Here is a 16,197-nt window from a genome sequence, read left to right as displayed (position 1 = left end):
AGTGGACTGAGCCCTTAATCCATATCAAATCATAGCCTTCTTTCTGCCAAATCTATTTCCTTTAAGGCTATGCTAACAACTCACACTAAGAAAGAATCCAGGGTAGGAATTAAGTGGGGGCACTGTCCTTTCCTGCTACAAGTTTACGCATTCCCATTCTTGGGGGGACGGTCCAAATTGTAATTAGGAGATAAACTGTAGACTCACCAAGATGAGAGAGTTTCTGCCAGCGTCGGTGCTAAATAAGGCGGCCTAGCCCAGCCTCTTTCAGCCCAGGATGGGTGAAGACGGGCCTGTCTTGGCGTGGTCTTGGCATGATGCATGCCCAGGAGTGTCCCGCGCTGCAGGGCACTGTTGGTGCTTATAAGTATGTTGTGCTCTCCCCGGCCCACCTGAAACACACAGGAGTCCGGGGATGAAGCCCCACCCCAGACAATGACCAGTTTACAAAGTTCAGGGAGCTGCTGTATAAAATGAAGCAGCACTGCAGGAAAGCATTGGCGCTTATCAGTGCATCATGCTCTCCGCGGCTGCTCCTGAAACACACAGAAGTCTGGGGAACGAAGTCCCACCCCAGAAATTGGACTGTTAACAAAGTTCAGGGAGCCACTGCGGGGTTGCCTGTTCATTGTTTGGGCACTGGTTGCACCTACAGCCATACAGCGAGGAAGGCTTGGACAAGGCTGGGGCGCTACTCCGATGTTGTAGTCAGAATATCATGTCCCTGGGCATAATAGTGATAGTTATTGTTTTTTTTAGGAACTACTGCATTTGTTTATAGTACAAATAAAAGTGTGCTTCAATAATTTCCAAATTGTCTTTTGTCTGTGTTGATTAGGGTGGTTTGAGACTCGTGTATGAATCAGCACCCTACTGAAGTACACACTCAGGCAGGTAGGTATACTAAATCTAAGGGGCTTATTTTTAATTTGACAGAACAATTTTACTTTGTCATGATGACAGAGTAAATTGCTCCATCCCCTTTTAATCGTTGTCAGCTCAATGGACGTTTCAGCCACTGACAGGAATTGCCATCAAGGCAGTGGTTCTTGCCAAAAACAAAACTTGAAAGTGTTTCTTGCTTTCTAAAATAAAAGCAAAGCTTGCCATGGGAGTCATCTCCTGTGGTGGGAGAGGCATTTTGTTTCTTTACTGCTCAATGCTGCCAGGGTTTGCCTGGTGGTTACGGGTAATAAGAAATGGCCCTTCCAGCACTCATGGCAGATGCTGGACAGTGACTGAGGGGATAAAACTACTCTTCTATCTCTGCCGGGTACTTGCCTCAGGGCAGGTGCTGGACAGTGACTGGGGGGCAAAATTACTATTCTGACTCCGTCACAACAGAGTATGCTTACTACCAAGCATAAATTGGGCCCAAAGTCTCTAAGTGCACATCTGAGAGTTAATGGTTAGCAAAAAAGTAGGAGACGTTCCATGTTTTTAAAGAAGAAAAGTTTCTGAATATTTATGAATCGTTATTTCTTTATGAATAAAAAACAGAATACTAACTGATTACATGAGAAAATGTGATACTTTGACTACAGAAGCGTGCAACCCAGGCAGCTCTCATCATTGTTTTCTACAATTTAACTGGTTGCATCTTCATGGCCTACATGGTTTGCAAATTAAAAAGCAAAATCAACAAAATTCCCTGGTGCAAGCAGTGAACATGAATTTCTTGACACTGGTTTGTTTGATAAAGCTGTTTGAGCTTCTCTTTCTTACAAGTAAAGAAAATGACATGAACATCATATTTTTATTTTCTCATTCTCCTGAATCTTAAAAGAATTGTTATGTTGCAGAGAAATCTTCTAATTTTCAGAGCTCCCTGTTCTAAGTGGCGCTAGATTTTAAAAGGAACTTGTTTCCATTTGAAGTATGGGCCGTAATTTGTAATGGATCAACAATTATCACTTTTAGAAAACTATATAAACTTGATGGGAAAATGTTCCCAAGACTATGTTATATGCCAGTGTTTCCCAACCTTTTGATTCCTGAGGACCCCCACTAAACCACTGCTGGAAGCTGGGGACCCCCAAGACATTTGTACGATTTAAATTTCAAACATTAAAACAGTAATTTGCAAAAAAGACACAAACAAGTACACGCCAAACAAATACTCAAATTAGTAAATATATCATTATTTTATATTGGAAAAAATTGCAAAAATTGGAAAACTTTAATGGGAAAGTTGGTGCTGCATCTTGGCGACTAACTTTTCAATGTTTGGTTTGATTTAGGAAAGCTGAATCCTCAAGTCACATTCTACATTTCCCAAGCGATTTTTGTTTTAATGTTTTAGATACATAAACTTTTTAATTTAATGTGTGGTGGGCAAAGGAAGTAAAAACCATAAAGGCCTCTCATCTCTCCATAGCCTCTATATCACATGTATTTAATTTGATAAATAGCACCTCTCATACCAGTGTAGGGTGTCAAAACACTTTATAGGGGACTACAAGGTGTAGGATTCACCTCATCCATACTGTTAGGCATTTTCTAAGAGCTCTTGGTCTGGAGAAACACAATCTCAGGATTCAGAACATAACACAGTGGCTAGCCTTGACTTTAATATTAGGGTACTTATATGCAAGCAAACCTTATTTTTAGCAGTAATGAAAGAATTGGAAAAAGAAATGTAATTTTCTAATTTGTTCCATGTAGTTCTTTGTTGGCAGTTCATAACTCACTGTGCTAGATTATGATTGTGACTTATGAACTTCACAATAACAAAAGAATCTCTGTGACAAAAGCGGTAACCCACTGTGCTATGCACATAAAACGTGGTTCATTGCATGATACATGTTCTTTGCATCTGGCATATTAACCATCTGCACTACCTCCAATGAGTCAAATTTGCCAATAGACAAACTCCCATCTCTCCAGCAGGTACATTAATCATCAGAGTTGACAATTTTATTTTTGTCCGAAAGCTTACACTGAACTTTGCAGTGCTTTTAAAGCTGTCGCACAAATGAATAACCAGATAAAAAAGCACGCACATTTTTCTGCAGATGGCCCAGCTGGAGAAGTGCCCTCATGCTGGTACAGGCCTGCGGACCCCCTGGGAATGTGTCACGGACCTCTGGGGTTCCGCGGACCACAGGTTGGGAAATGTTGTTTTATGCTGTTGTGAGGACACTTGTGCAGCTATAAAAAATTATTTGGTAGCTATTCTTAAATGATTTCCTGCAGCCTTAGGACGGTTCTATGAAAGAACAATGCATGCCTTTTCTAACACGGTTTCTACAACAAACCTACTAGTACAACACGTCTTTACTATGCATGTCATTACCATGAACCTACATAAGGGTACATTATAAGTACCTTTACCATGCAAACCATTACCACACACACCAATAACATGAATACTTTTACATCGTATTTTTAAAATATTTGAAAAATACAATTTTGCTTTTAAAAAAATGTATTCAATTTAAGCAAATTATGTGAAATATGACAGCACAGTAATATTGTGCAAAACATATTTTGCATTAAATCATTTATAACAAATGTTGCAAAACAATTACACCTAAGGTGGTCTATTTACATTGTTTTCATTGGTACTGTAGTCCTTCCTTTGTTTTAACCCTATCTGTGCAGTTTGTTCCCAATCAAAATGGCTTTATGGCTGTATTTTCTGTGAAGAAGGTTAAAAATATATTTTTTCACCAAACAAAGTGAGTATACATTTAGTCAGATGTTAAACTACATTACGAAATACATTCCAATACACATTTTAGTTTAAATTATGGAATACCACTACAAAATGTATAAATTCAGCTGTCCACCATTTTGTGCTCAGTGGTGCACTGACTTCGCTCATGACCACAGGAATGAAAGAGAGGAGGAGACCAGAGACAGTTAGCTGTTCACACAGAGCCATCTATCTGCTCAAGTAACGACAATGGTTACAATAAGCATCTTTAGAATTAACCAGATAAATCCCAATAACATATATTAATTACATTGTTTTTTTCAAATTTCACAGACTATTGGCAGACTATCTCAGACTTTATTTTGAGGACATTAACTGAAGTCTTACCAATGTTAATCAGTGTTGAAGCATGGTTGTCTGAAATCAAATTGTGAATTAAACTGGACCTTTTAAATTAAACATTTTTTTAAAAATTAGTTTGCTAGGTGTAGTTTAGGACATATTACTTACCTCATGGCAGGGGCTGGACAGTGACTGAGGTGTAAAACTACTCTTCTAGCTCCGCCGGACACTTACCTCTGGACAGGTGCTGCACAGTGACTGGGGGCAAAATTACTATTCTAACTCTGCCAGCTGCTTACCTCAGGACAGGTGCTGGGCAGTGACTGGGGAGCAAAATTACTTTTCTAACTCTGCTGGTTGCTTACCTCGGGGTAGGTGCCGGACAGTGACTGGGGTGCAAAATTACTATTCTAACTCCACCGGGTGTTTACTTCAGAGCCGGTGCTGGACAGTGACTGTGTGGGCAAAATTACTATTCTAACTCTGCTGGGTGCTTACCTCTGGGCTGGTGCTGGACAGAGACTGAGGGGCAAAATGACTCTTTTAACTCCACTGGATGCTTACCTCTGGGCAGGTGCTGGATAGTGACTGGGGAGCCAAATTACTATTCTAACTCTGCTGGGTACTTACCACAGGCAGGGCAGTTGCTGGACAATGACGGGCGGGAAAAATTACTATTCTAACTCCATCGGGTGCTTATCTCAGTGCAGGCGCTGGACTGAGACAGGGAGCAAAATTAATATTCTAACTCCTCTGTGTGCTTGCCCGAGGGCAGGTGCTGGGCAGTGACTGGAGGGTGGCAAATTATTAGTCTAACCTTATTGAGTACTTACTGCAGGGCAGGTGCTGGATAGTGATTGAGGGAGAAATCAACAATTTTAAGGTACGATTTACTTACATTTGTTCTGTTCTACTGCCCTTAACATCTCTCCAATAAATCGGAAAGTCTAAAAGGTGTTCAGAAAATTAATCAAACAACACAAACAGTACATAAAAGGACAACAACTTGTCAAGTAAATATTTAAAAAAAAAATCTAAGTGTGACCAGATCTAACAATTTTCTTTAAACAGGCAACAAACAACGAAGACTAAAACATCTCTAGCTTTTTTCAGAGATAACAAAAAGTTTTTTGCCATAAATACAGTGTCTGAAATAACCATGCAAAACCATTTTCCCTTAACAAGTATATTGACCACAATAATTTACACCACAATTTAAAAGTTTTCCATGCACAAAAAATTTTTTCTTTAAATATATTTGACAGATCACACAACAAAACTAATGATTTCAACAATCCATCCACTTGAAAACCCAAAGGAGAAATAATTAGACTAACACAAACCAGATTACAAAAAAATAAAAACCATCTCAGGTAAAAGTTCAGCAAAAAGGAATGTATTGCAAAAAATCTAAACATTCAGTTCACAGATGACAAAGTCTAAAACTGAATTTCCTCTCACTTTTAGCAGAAAAGAAAACATTTAAGGCCTCATTACGAGTTTGGCGGTCAGACCGCCATAGTGACGGTCACAAAAAGACCGCCATGTTGGCGGGCATACATACCGCCATATTACGTGTCTCACAGGCAGGACCAACAAAAGCCTGCCAAATATCCAATACTGGCAGTACTTTGGAGGGTGGGAAATGGGCAGTCCAACCACTAGCACCGACAACCCATCAACCAACCACCGAACCTACTACAAGTACAAATTTGCAGTGGCAGTCAGCCATGGCGGTCTGCCAGTGGCTGTCCGAACCACCGTGGTCAACAAAGTAATACGCAACACCACACTGCTGACATGCATTGCCACACCAGACTCACCTACAAAGTACACTATAAAACACGCCCTTTCACTAATGACAATCCTTTGCATTTACAACGCCAAACATCCAAGTTAGAGCACATCAAAAAATCATCAAACCATAGATTTGGCACCTGACAACTTTCCCATAGCACATATCCCACATCCTCAACACACTACTATTTCCAAACACATCAATTTGCCCAACCCCATAAACTCACAATTACCTGGTAATTTTCCACCACTTATTTTGTAATCCCCACAATCTCACCCCAGTAAAATCCTCGTTTTACTGAAGATGAGTTAACAGTCATGGTGGATGAAATCATAAGACTAGAGCCACATCTATTTGGAGCCCAGGTGCAGCACACTACTATCACAAGGAAACTATAAATGTGGCAAAGGATAGTTGACAGAGTTAATGCTGTAGGCCTCACGCTGCGCACAAGAGACGACATCGGGAATAGGTGGAACAACCGATGGGGGAAGGCCTTTCCATGGAATCCAGGTACCAGCTGCAGGTCCAGAAGACTGGCAGTGGACCCCCACCTCCTCCCTTACAACTCACATCATGGGAAGAGAAGGTCTTGACCATTCTGCATCCTGAGGGCTTGAGATGAATACCTGGGGAAGTGGAGTCGGGTAAGTCACAACACAAAAATATCTCCAAAGTGTATTGTCATGCATGCTCACCTTTTGCCAACTTCAATGTCAAATCACTCAATAGCCCAGTGTCCACCTGTCCAGAGACCCCTGTGTGGCATCCAACAAGGGGATTAGACTCACCTAGGGCAAAACCAATTGTGCATAGTGTGTGTAGTACAAGGATTGACAGCACTACAATTCCCAGCAGGTAGTTTCGCCATTACAAAAAAACTGAACAGTGTATCGTACTTAAAATTACCTTGATTGTCACCTCCACATTGGAATGTACACACCTGAGAGGATGCCATCTGTATACTGTGTGGGTAGGACAGGCATTGACAGGAATGCTAAGGCAATGAAGCACTGCTACTCTCACACCACTCAGCCACCACAGTGTCTTCTGCTCCAATGACCCTTCTTACTCTAATCAGCCTTTGTACTGTACTCATCTGAGAGGATGCTTTGTGTATACTGTGTGGGTAGGACAAGCACCGACAGGAATGCCAAGGCAAGGAGGCACTGCTACCCTCAATCCACTCAACACCACAGTGTCCTCTGCTCCAAGGACCCTTCTCCCTCTAATCAGCCTTTGAACTGTCCTCACCTGAGAGGATGACATCTATATTCTTTGTGTAGTACGTGGAGTAACATGACTGTAGATCCCAGGAGGGTAAGTCCTTGTAACTCCTATAACTAGGCCGGTGTCCATGTCACATTGTGCATCTATCTGTGAACTCACAAATGAAGTTTACCCCCCTGGAGTGACCATGATAAAGATCAGGGTACACTCTGTTATGTAGCTAAACACATAGATCCACCTTGAGCAGCTACGCCAAGATGAAAATATTGTGCACAGGAAGGACAGCTCAACCTGTGTGCCAAAATACATTTGAGGCAGATCAAAGGCCCCAAGATGCATCATATGAATGGTATTAGCAGCAGACATATTCACAATGCACTGACCACATGATGACAACTATCACATATAAAGCAAGGTTCTGGGTCTTCCTGCATAACAGTCAACTAAATCTTAAAATGACCTAAACCACATCCTGCCGAGCCACAGTTTAGCCTGCAACTCTAGCAATAAATAAATCTATGACCATCCTTCCAAGCGCAAATAAACTCAGACATTCTGAAGCTAGTTGACTGATATGGAATTGGTATGTTACCCAAATGTCAGGCCAATACAACTGATAGCATGTGTACCTGTCACATAATGGAAATCTGCAAATACAATGTGTACATGGCCTCAGCCAAATGTCACTGTTTACTATTGTAGGTAGATGGCACAATACAACCTTTAACACTGTATCTCTCACATCAACAGGTCTGGCTGCCACTACAAATACTGAGCCAACGGAAGAGACTGCCTCTACCCCCATGGATGAAACCCTCTGTGAGGAAATAACTCCTGGACGTCTGGATGTTGAGGATGGTTCTGGCTCATCGGGGCAACCTCACCATGACCACACTGACTCCTCCCAGTCCTGTTGCTTTCAAACCTCAGGCTGCCATTCGCACTTAAACCTTTGTCCTGAGGATTTTGACAACCATCTCGTGCCCCCAGTCCAGAATCCTGAGTCACAGCAACACACCTCCGACAATGATGGCCCAGGAACCAATAGTAGGGGGCAAGGTGTGCCATGAGCGCTGGAATGTGGGGGTATGGTGCGTGGCAGGGATGGTGTAGCCCTGCAGCATGAGGCTGCTGTGGGTGGTCCTGACCAGGACACATCAACCAAGCTTTGGGAGCCTACCAACAATCCAAAGGCGTAATGGGCAAGGTACTTGCCGAACTCAGGGAGATGAAGCAGCTGCAGAGCAACTTCCATTGTGAGTCTCAGGAAAAGTGGGAGGCCACTTACACCATCCTGGCCTCCATAACAGGGGTATTCAGGGAGATCAGTAGTACCCTGATCAGGGACTGTGACCAACACCACACCCCTTCCTTTGGCCAAGCAACACCAGTCCTACCAACATTTATGGCAGCCACTGGACAGGAGGCCCTGTCAGAGGAAGGACCCGCCACAGACACAACTTGTCTCCGTGGAACAGATCCCCCACAAACAGGGACCACCACCCATGACTCCAGGAGGTGCAGATGGCAAGACATCTGCCACTGCCAGCAAGTGACCTCTTCCTGAATGAACTTCTTTGTGTGCCACAGATTCACTCTGTTGACTGTTATTTAACCACTTTCAATTTTCCATGGTAGTAGGACAGTGGATTTTGGAATTCAAATGATGTGGCATCTACTAATTTGATTTCATCCACCACGACTGATCCATTCATGTAACTTTACTGTGGAGTCTCACAATTATGTCCTGTATATCAGTAAATAAACACACCTATCACTAAAACACTGCCTAGTACATTTTTTTCAACATTTTGAATGGTTGAATTGTCAACCCATGTGATGCAAATGAGGAACACATAAGATGGTAATAGAAGGAGGGATAGGTCTCAGGTATTGTCATGCTGAGGAGAATTAGCAAAACAATGACACACGTGTTTGGTCACATCAAACATTTTATTGCCCAGCACAGCACATATGCTGTTAAAATGTCTTGGCTGTCATAGCCAGGAATTACATAACCATCTTGAGTCAGGCTAGATAGCACAAAGGTACCGTCCCCCAGACCACAGAAGAAAGGGCTTTGCCAGACCTTGTCCCATAGAATATGCTAAGAAAACAGTGTATCTTGTCACTAGCTACAGCCTTATCACATACCAAAACCATGTCTGCCAACTTAACATGTGCCATGGCACGGACAGAGGGCAGTACAACAGTCCCTGATCATAGGTCCATCCCATTACAATGAGCAAGCATCTGGTGGCATGATTCAAACCTGTCAGTGTTGTGGCATAGGTACTATCACCTGCAATGAGGAAACACATCAACAGCTACATAAAGTTCATACAGGATCATTGTCAACACATTGTGAAGGAAGAATGCATGGATTGCACTGGATGATATCTTTCCAGGGCACACGATCACACACCTGAGACAATAGGACCAACTTACCACATCAAACAAGTGTATTGTGCACTTCAGAATTCCATCCACCCACTGCGCAAGCTGCTTTGGCACAGGACCTATACACCCCATATCTGTGACCAACCGATCTGGGATCAATCCATGTCTACTCCATATGTCAGAACAGCAACAGCTACTGGCCAATGTCACAACTCTGAAATGCCCACATGAAGATGGCATGGTGAAGGCACCTGGATGCAACACAATACAAGGAGTTTAGGCATGAAAAATCATACATATGACCCAAACGTCATATACAATTTTAGTAGATCCACTCAGTGCAAGGATACTGATATAAACAAAGCAGACCATCAAGGTTACAACATTTCCAAGTCTGACTCAACAAGCAAACCTTGGCTGAATACTGCCTAACTTCATATCCCTTGTCAATAGAAAACAAATACCCTACTCAACACATCCTGACCCCTACAGATCCCCATGCAGTCACAGTAAACACATAACATTGCACACTTACACTCAAGAGAAGTAGTGATTGATGAGATCTGCCCACAAGTCTTCACTTTCCTCTTCATCAATGTCAGCCTAACTTGACATTTCAGGATTCTCAACCGGTGGTCCTGCTAGCTCTCCCTCATCTGGAATAGATGGGATATCTCTCCTGAGGGCAATGTTGTGGAGCATGCAGCAGGCCAAAATGATCTTACATACTTCTTCGGGTGAGTAGAGAAAGGATCCACCTGTCTTGTCCAGACAGTGAAATCTGGATTTTAGGAGCCTAAAAGCCCGCTCCACAACACGCCATGTTCTTCCAGGCACATCATTGAAGCAGACTTCCCCTGGCATAGTTGGGTTCCTCACCGGTGTAAAAAACATGGAAAGTATGGGTATGCAAAGTCCCCTGTAATGGAATGGGACCTGTGTGCAACTCTGAGTCCCTTTCATCCAAACAAACATGACATATGTGACTTACCAACCAGCCACACCTACTCTGGGTACAGGCCTCACATTAGCTGTGGCATTGTGCTGTTCCGCTTGATGGAGGCATCATGGACTGAACCAGGATAATGGGTATAGACAAATGTGTGAAATGTAGAGGTCTGCCAAACAAACAACTTGGACATTGATGGAATTGAAGTTCTTCCTGTTACAATCGACTTGTTCATTGCAATGTGGGGGAACCATGGCAACATGTGTACCATCAACGGCTCCCATTACATGTGGGATGTGTGCCAAAACATTGACATGGACGAAATCCTCACATTGAGGAAACCGGATGTAACTGTCCAGGTGATTTAACATTGCTGAGAGTACATCTTTCAATAATAGACTGAACATAGGCTGGGACATCCCAGCAGATTTAGCCACTGTATTTTGGAAGGACCCTGTGGCCAGTAAGTGCAACACCGCCATGACTTGTGTAATGGGTGGGATGCTATTTGGATGATGAATGGTAGACATCAGATCTGGCTCCAACTGATAACAGAGGTCCACGATTGTTTGCCAATTCAGGCGGTAGATCTGGATAAAATGTATTTCTTCCATGGCCTGAAGGTTTGGCTGCAGACGGTAGACAGGAGGATGTCTGACCCTTCCCCTCCCTTGGTATCTATGTAGGATAACTAATGAGTTTAGCCATCACTCTATTTGTCCCTTGCAACATACACTAGGCATGTCAATGACAAACTGTGACAAGGCATGTCATAAGTTGAAGACATGATACACACTACACATCACTACTGTCAATAACACAAAATCAATGTTTCCCCATTGCTTTGCCACAAATGTGTACACATTATCTATCTGGACAGCAAGAATTTGTGCATAATACTTGCCACTCAGACTGTGACTTGATGTCCCAAAACGTAAATTACCGGAGAGGGGGAAGGGGGACTATGCTACAAAGCAAGTTGCCACATGTGCCAGGCAATGTACAAAAATGGTGTCCAACTTAAGGACCTACATTACAGGACAAGACAAACACTTAACATTTTCAGAGTTGTGATGCATTTTTACTAGCTATATAATGCATTTCATGCCTTCAAAATGGCGGCTGTCTCACCTACTCCACTGGACATTATGAACCGCCCACGACCGCTGGCGGAAGTTGTCATGGCGGTAGGCGGTTGCTAACGTGGCGAACAAAGCCATAGGTAAACATTGTTGCCAGTGGCTGTCACAGGCCAATGGCTGTATGCACCAGCGGTGACGGCTGCATACATGGCAAAATTGACCACCATGTTTTGAAGTTTCACTCACTTGATTCCTTACATTGCTGCCAGCGAGCCCTCCACAACCTAAGCTGCTGTGTATCACCTCTGGGAGCAATCATGCCATGTCCAACAGGTGATAGGGACCCTGTCTTCTCCTCAGAGGAGCTGCAGAAGCTAGTGGAGAAGGTCCTACCCTGTATGGACAGCTCTATGGGGCACCAGAGGAGCAGGTAAGTACCTCATGACCACTTTTTATCACTGTACTTCACCCTATTTTCCCTCCTCACAGGTTAGATTGTGCCCATGTGTGCCAGGATGAAAAGTCAAGGCCATGGAGGTTGAGTCGGTGTGGCATCAATGGGAGAGTTAATGTTCATGTAACTGTGTCCAGTGCCAGATGCTAATTCATCAGACTTTGGTGTTTGTGTCTGTTTTGAGTGTACCTGGTTGTACCTTATGATGGATGCACAAAACTAGGTGAGGTGACCACACAGTCATCCCCATACATCACTTAACACATGGATGTTGTCAATGTGAGATCACATGTATTTGCATGATGGCATGAACTGGTTATGCATGTTGTACATGTTAGGTGTGTTCAAGTGAGCTATGTGTATGTAGCCTGTGAGATTTCAAACCACACCTGGACTTACTAAACTGTTGTCCTGAAGGCATATCCTGACTCATTCTGTCCTTCAGATTACCACATACACACCACATGCCAATATGTTGTTGGCTACATTATGTATTGTCATGCATGGAAGTGAAGGGAATAGAGCAACATGTAGGTTCTGTCTGCTCAGCCTGCAGAGATCATGGTATGTAAAAATATATCTCCCAGTATGAGTCAAGCCTAGGCTAGTTTAGAGTCTTTTTGACTATGCAGTTAGAACACTGTGCCAGCTCCCTCTATCCAAGTATGTCCTGTTATGTGAACCAATCTAGGCTCTGTTAATGAATGCAGCTTATAGAGGTTATTTCCCTGATGAGTATGCAAATGGTTTTAGTAGGGAAACAATGTTCTGTGTATTATGTGCACTTGGCATCACTGTCAATGTGCGTCTCTGACCCCTGACAGGTCCCTTACTCCCACAGCCCTGTTGACGGCATCACACTGGTCATATTTGCCCTGTGCAGGCTTATTGCATAAATGATAGAGTCCCATAGAGCAGACACTGTGATGAATCCTGGGAACCCATGACATGTTACTCATTGGTTTGGTCCCATAGCAGATAATGGACAATGCATTCCTTTGTTTGTTTGATTCCATCTCTGTAGGATGGACACATATGTCCAGAAGCATGTTCTGTGGCCCATGTAAATAATACAGAACCCCACCCTCTGAGGTGGCATGAGTATGCATTTGTCAGTCCACATATCCACAGATGGACAGGTTGGACACCACATCTATACCCACAATGCCAGCCCCTTCATCGTTACCCATTAATAGAAATTGGGTCTCTAGTTGGCAGAGGTATACACACCTGTCCAAGTAGGGACCACAGTCACAACACAATCCAAATTATCCTGTGGTCACCCTTGGGTAGTTTGGCACGGAGCAGACAGGCTTAACTTAGAAGGCAATGTGTAAAGTATTTGTGCAATAACTCACACAGTAACACAGTGAACACACCACAAAAATACTCCACATAGGTTTAGAAAAATAGATAATATTTATCTGAATAAAATAATATGAAAACGAGAAAAATCCAATATGCACAAGCTGAGATATCAGTTTTTAAAGGTTTAAAAGAGTCTCAATCCATAAGATTCAGTGATTGTATCCTTGTAACACACAGTACCTGGGATGCTTAAAAAAATAACAATGAACATGGGCCACAGAGGAGGAGATGCGTTGAAAAATAAGGCGCTGCATCGGATTTTCTGGTGCAGCATAGACAATGCGTTGTTTCTTTCCACTCTGTGAGGTGATGCGTTGATTTCCAGGAGCACAGCCCTGGTTCTTCACTGTGATGCGGGGATATTTGGGCACCCATGGACGATGTGTTGAAAATCCTTGATGCACTGGTAGAAGGAGCAAGTGCTGCGTCGATCCGGTAGGCTATGGTGAACTTTCAGCCGCCAGGCAGGCACTGCGTCGATTTTCCGACACACAGGGATTTTCTTCTTTTTGGTGAAGTCTTTGTGGCCCTGACACTTCAGAACAGGAGGGAAGCTCAATCCAAGCCCTTGGAGAGCACTTGTGGGGAAGCCAGAGTCCTTCCAGCAGAATCAGAGGCCAGCAGGCATCAGGCAACAAGCAGGTCAGACATCCTGCTCAGCAAAGCAGTCCAGATGAGTCCTTTGGGCAGCCAGGCAGTCCCTCTGACAGAGTCCAGGTGTAGATCCAGAAGTGTCTGATTTGGTGGGAGCAGAGTCCCAGTATATATACACCCCAAAATGCACTTGAAGTAGGGGAAACGTCAAAGAGTGGTTTTGAAGTACACAAGTTCCCTTTTCAGCCCAGTCCTGCCTCCCAGGATCCCTGTGGGGTGTATCAGTCATTTGTGTGAGGGCAGGCCACTGACCTTTGAAGTGTAAGAGAAAACCCCTCCACCCTTTCTGTCCCGGGAGACCCATTCAGTATGCAGATGAATGCAGATGTGACTGAGTGTCCTGTGTTTATGGCTGTCTGGGTGGAATGCACAAGGGGAGCTGTCAACCATCACAAACCAGACAAGGATTGGTGACAGGCTGTAAGGCAAAGATGGCAGTAAGTGCAGATAAATGCCCACTTTCTAAAAGTGTCATTGCTAAAATAGTAATATTAAATCCAACTTTACCAGTAAGCAGGGGTTTTTATTACCATTCTGGCCATACTAAGCATTAGATCAGAATCTACCACTTAAAAGAATATGAGGGCAGATTTAATGCTGGTCTGTGAGAGGAGCAGGCCTCACAGTAGTTGAAAACAAATTTGTGAGTGTTTCCCTACCAGGACATGTAAAACACATAAGTACATGTTCTGCCTTTTACTTACATAGCACCCTGCCCTGTGGGTTACCTAGGGAATACCTTTGCAGTGACATATATGTAGAAAAAGGGGAGTTTAAGGCTTGGCAAGTAGTTTTAAATGCCAAGTCGAAGTGGCAGAAAAACCACACACAATGACTTGCAATGGCAGGACTAAGGCATGGTTAAGGTGCTACTTATGAGGGTGGTACAATTAGTGCTGCAGGCACACTAGTAGCATTTAATTTACAGGCCATGGGTACCTCTAGTGCAATTTACTAGGGTCATACAAATAAATTAAATATGCCAGTTGGGTAGGAACTAATGTTATCATGTTTAGGGGAGAGAGTATGGGTACTTTTGCACTGGTCAGCAGTGGTAAAGCGCACAGAGTCCTGAAACCAGCAAAAACAGTGTCAGAGAAATGGGGAGAGGAAGGCACAAATTTGGGGGATCACCACCCTAAGGCTGTCAGGTTTAACACCCATGTGTAATGTTTGAGTTTGTAGTATGGCAGTAGCCTGTAGAAACCGTATGGAGGGAATCATTCTCACAAAGTCTAAGTGTATTAATGCCTTCAAGCCTAAGGAGTGTACCATTTAGAAGCCACAGAAGTGTGATGTGTCCCATGGTTCCTCAGCTGTCAGCCAGATTGCTGGAGCATGTACCACAAGATGTCATTTGGCCTACCTAGTCAGTGGGGGTCTGAGCAGGGTGGTGGATAGGTCTACAGCTTGGGAAATGTTTGTAGTCATTTGCCTGCATGCAGTGGTCAGTATGTGGCACACTTGGGCAGTCTGGCCAAAAAAAGAATGTTCATAGCTTTGTGTAATGATGTTAGTGACTCACCATGGTATACATTTTTTCTGACCCACAGATCACTTCCCCTGAAAGTCACAGACAAATGGTAAGTGGGTTATGGATCACTGCCTTTTGCCATGTGTCTGGGCATATGTGTATGTAGACATCTGCCACCCAGAAGCAAGTTTTCAAGAGTGTATGATGTGTGCTGGTACCTCACTGCAGTCTGTGATGTGTTTGGGCCCAGCATAGATGTGCCATGGCTTATATGGTTAATGGTTTGTAGCTGTAGCAAACTACTTATCCTTGGTAAGTGGGGAATTTCCATTGAGTAGACTTATGTCCCATGATTGTAGCCAGTACTCCTTGTGCCGACATGTCAGCATGTGTCCCTTTCTCTTTAAGAAACATCCTTAATCTGTTATTTCATACATGTTCTACTCATGTTGATGGGAAGATGTCTGTACTCCCCCACATATATGTACATGGAAAACTGTTAGTGGAATTGTACATTTACAAAGCTGATCCATTTCATGTCAAGCCGCAGACAGGAGTGTATCAGCATTGTTTCTTTTCTGACAGACACCTTCATGCATAGTTCTATGTCATTTGTCATATAGGACTGCAATAGCAATGAGGGGCATGGCATTTAGGCCAAGATTGTAGAACGACTCTGTGTTTAACCATGTCCTTCATGTGGCATCTTGTGGAAAAGTGCGCTGCACATGTTGAATGATTGACATTTGTACCCTGATTGTTGTCATTCATTGTGGAGTGACTTGCAG

The sequence above is a fragment of the Pleurodeles waltl genome, chromosome 9 (assembly GCF_031143425.1).
Source record: "Pleurodeles waltl isolate 20211129_DDA chromosome 9, aPleWal1.hap1.20221129, whole genome shotgun sequence".
Lineage (NCBI taxonomy): Eukaryota > Metazoa > Chordata > Amphibia > Caudata > Salamandridae > Pleurodeles > Pleurodeles waltl.
The sequence above is the reverse complement of the archived record's forward strand: the minus strand, read 5'-3'. Positions refer to the sequence as shown.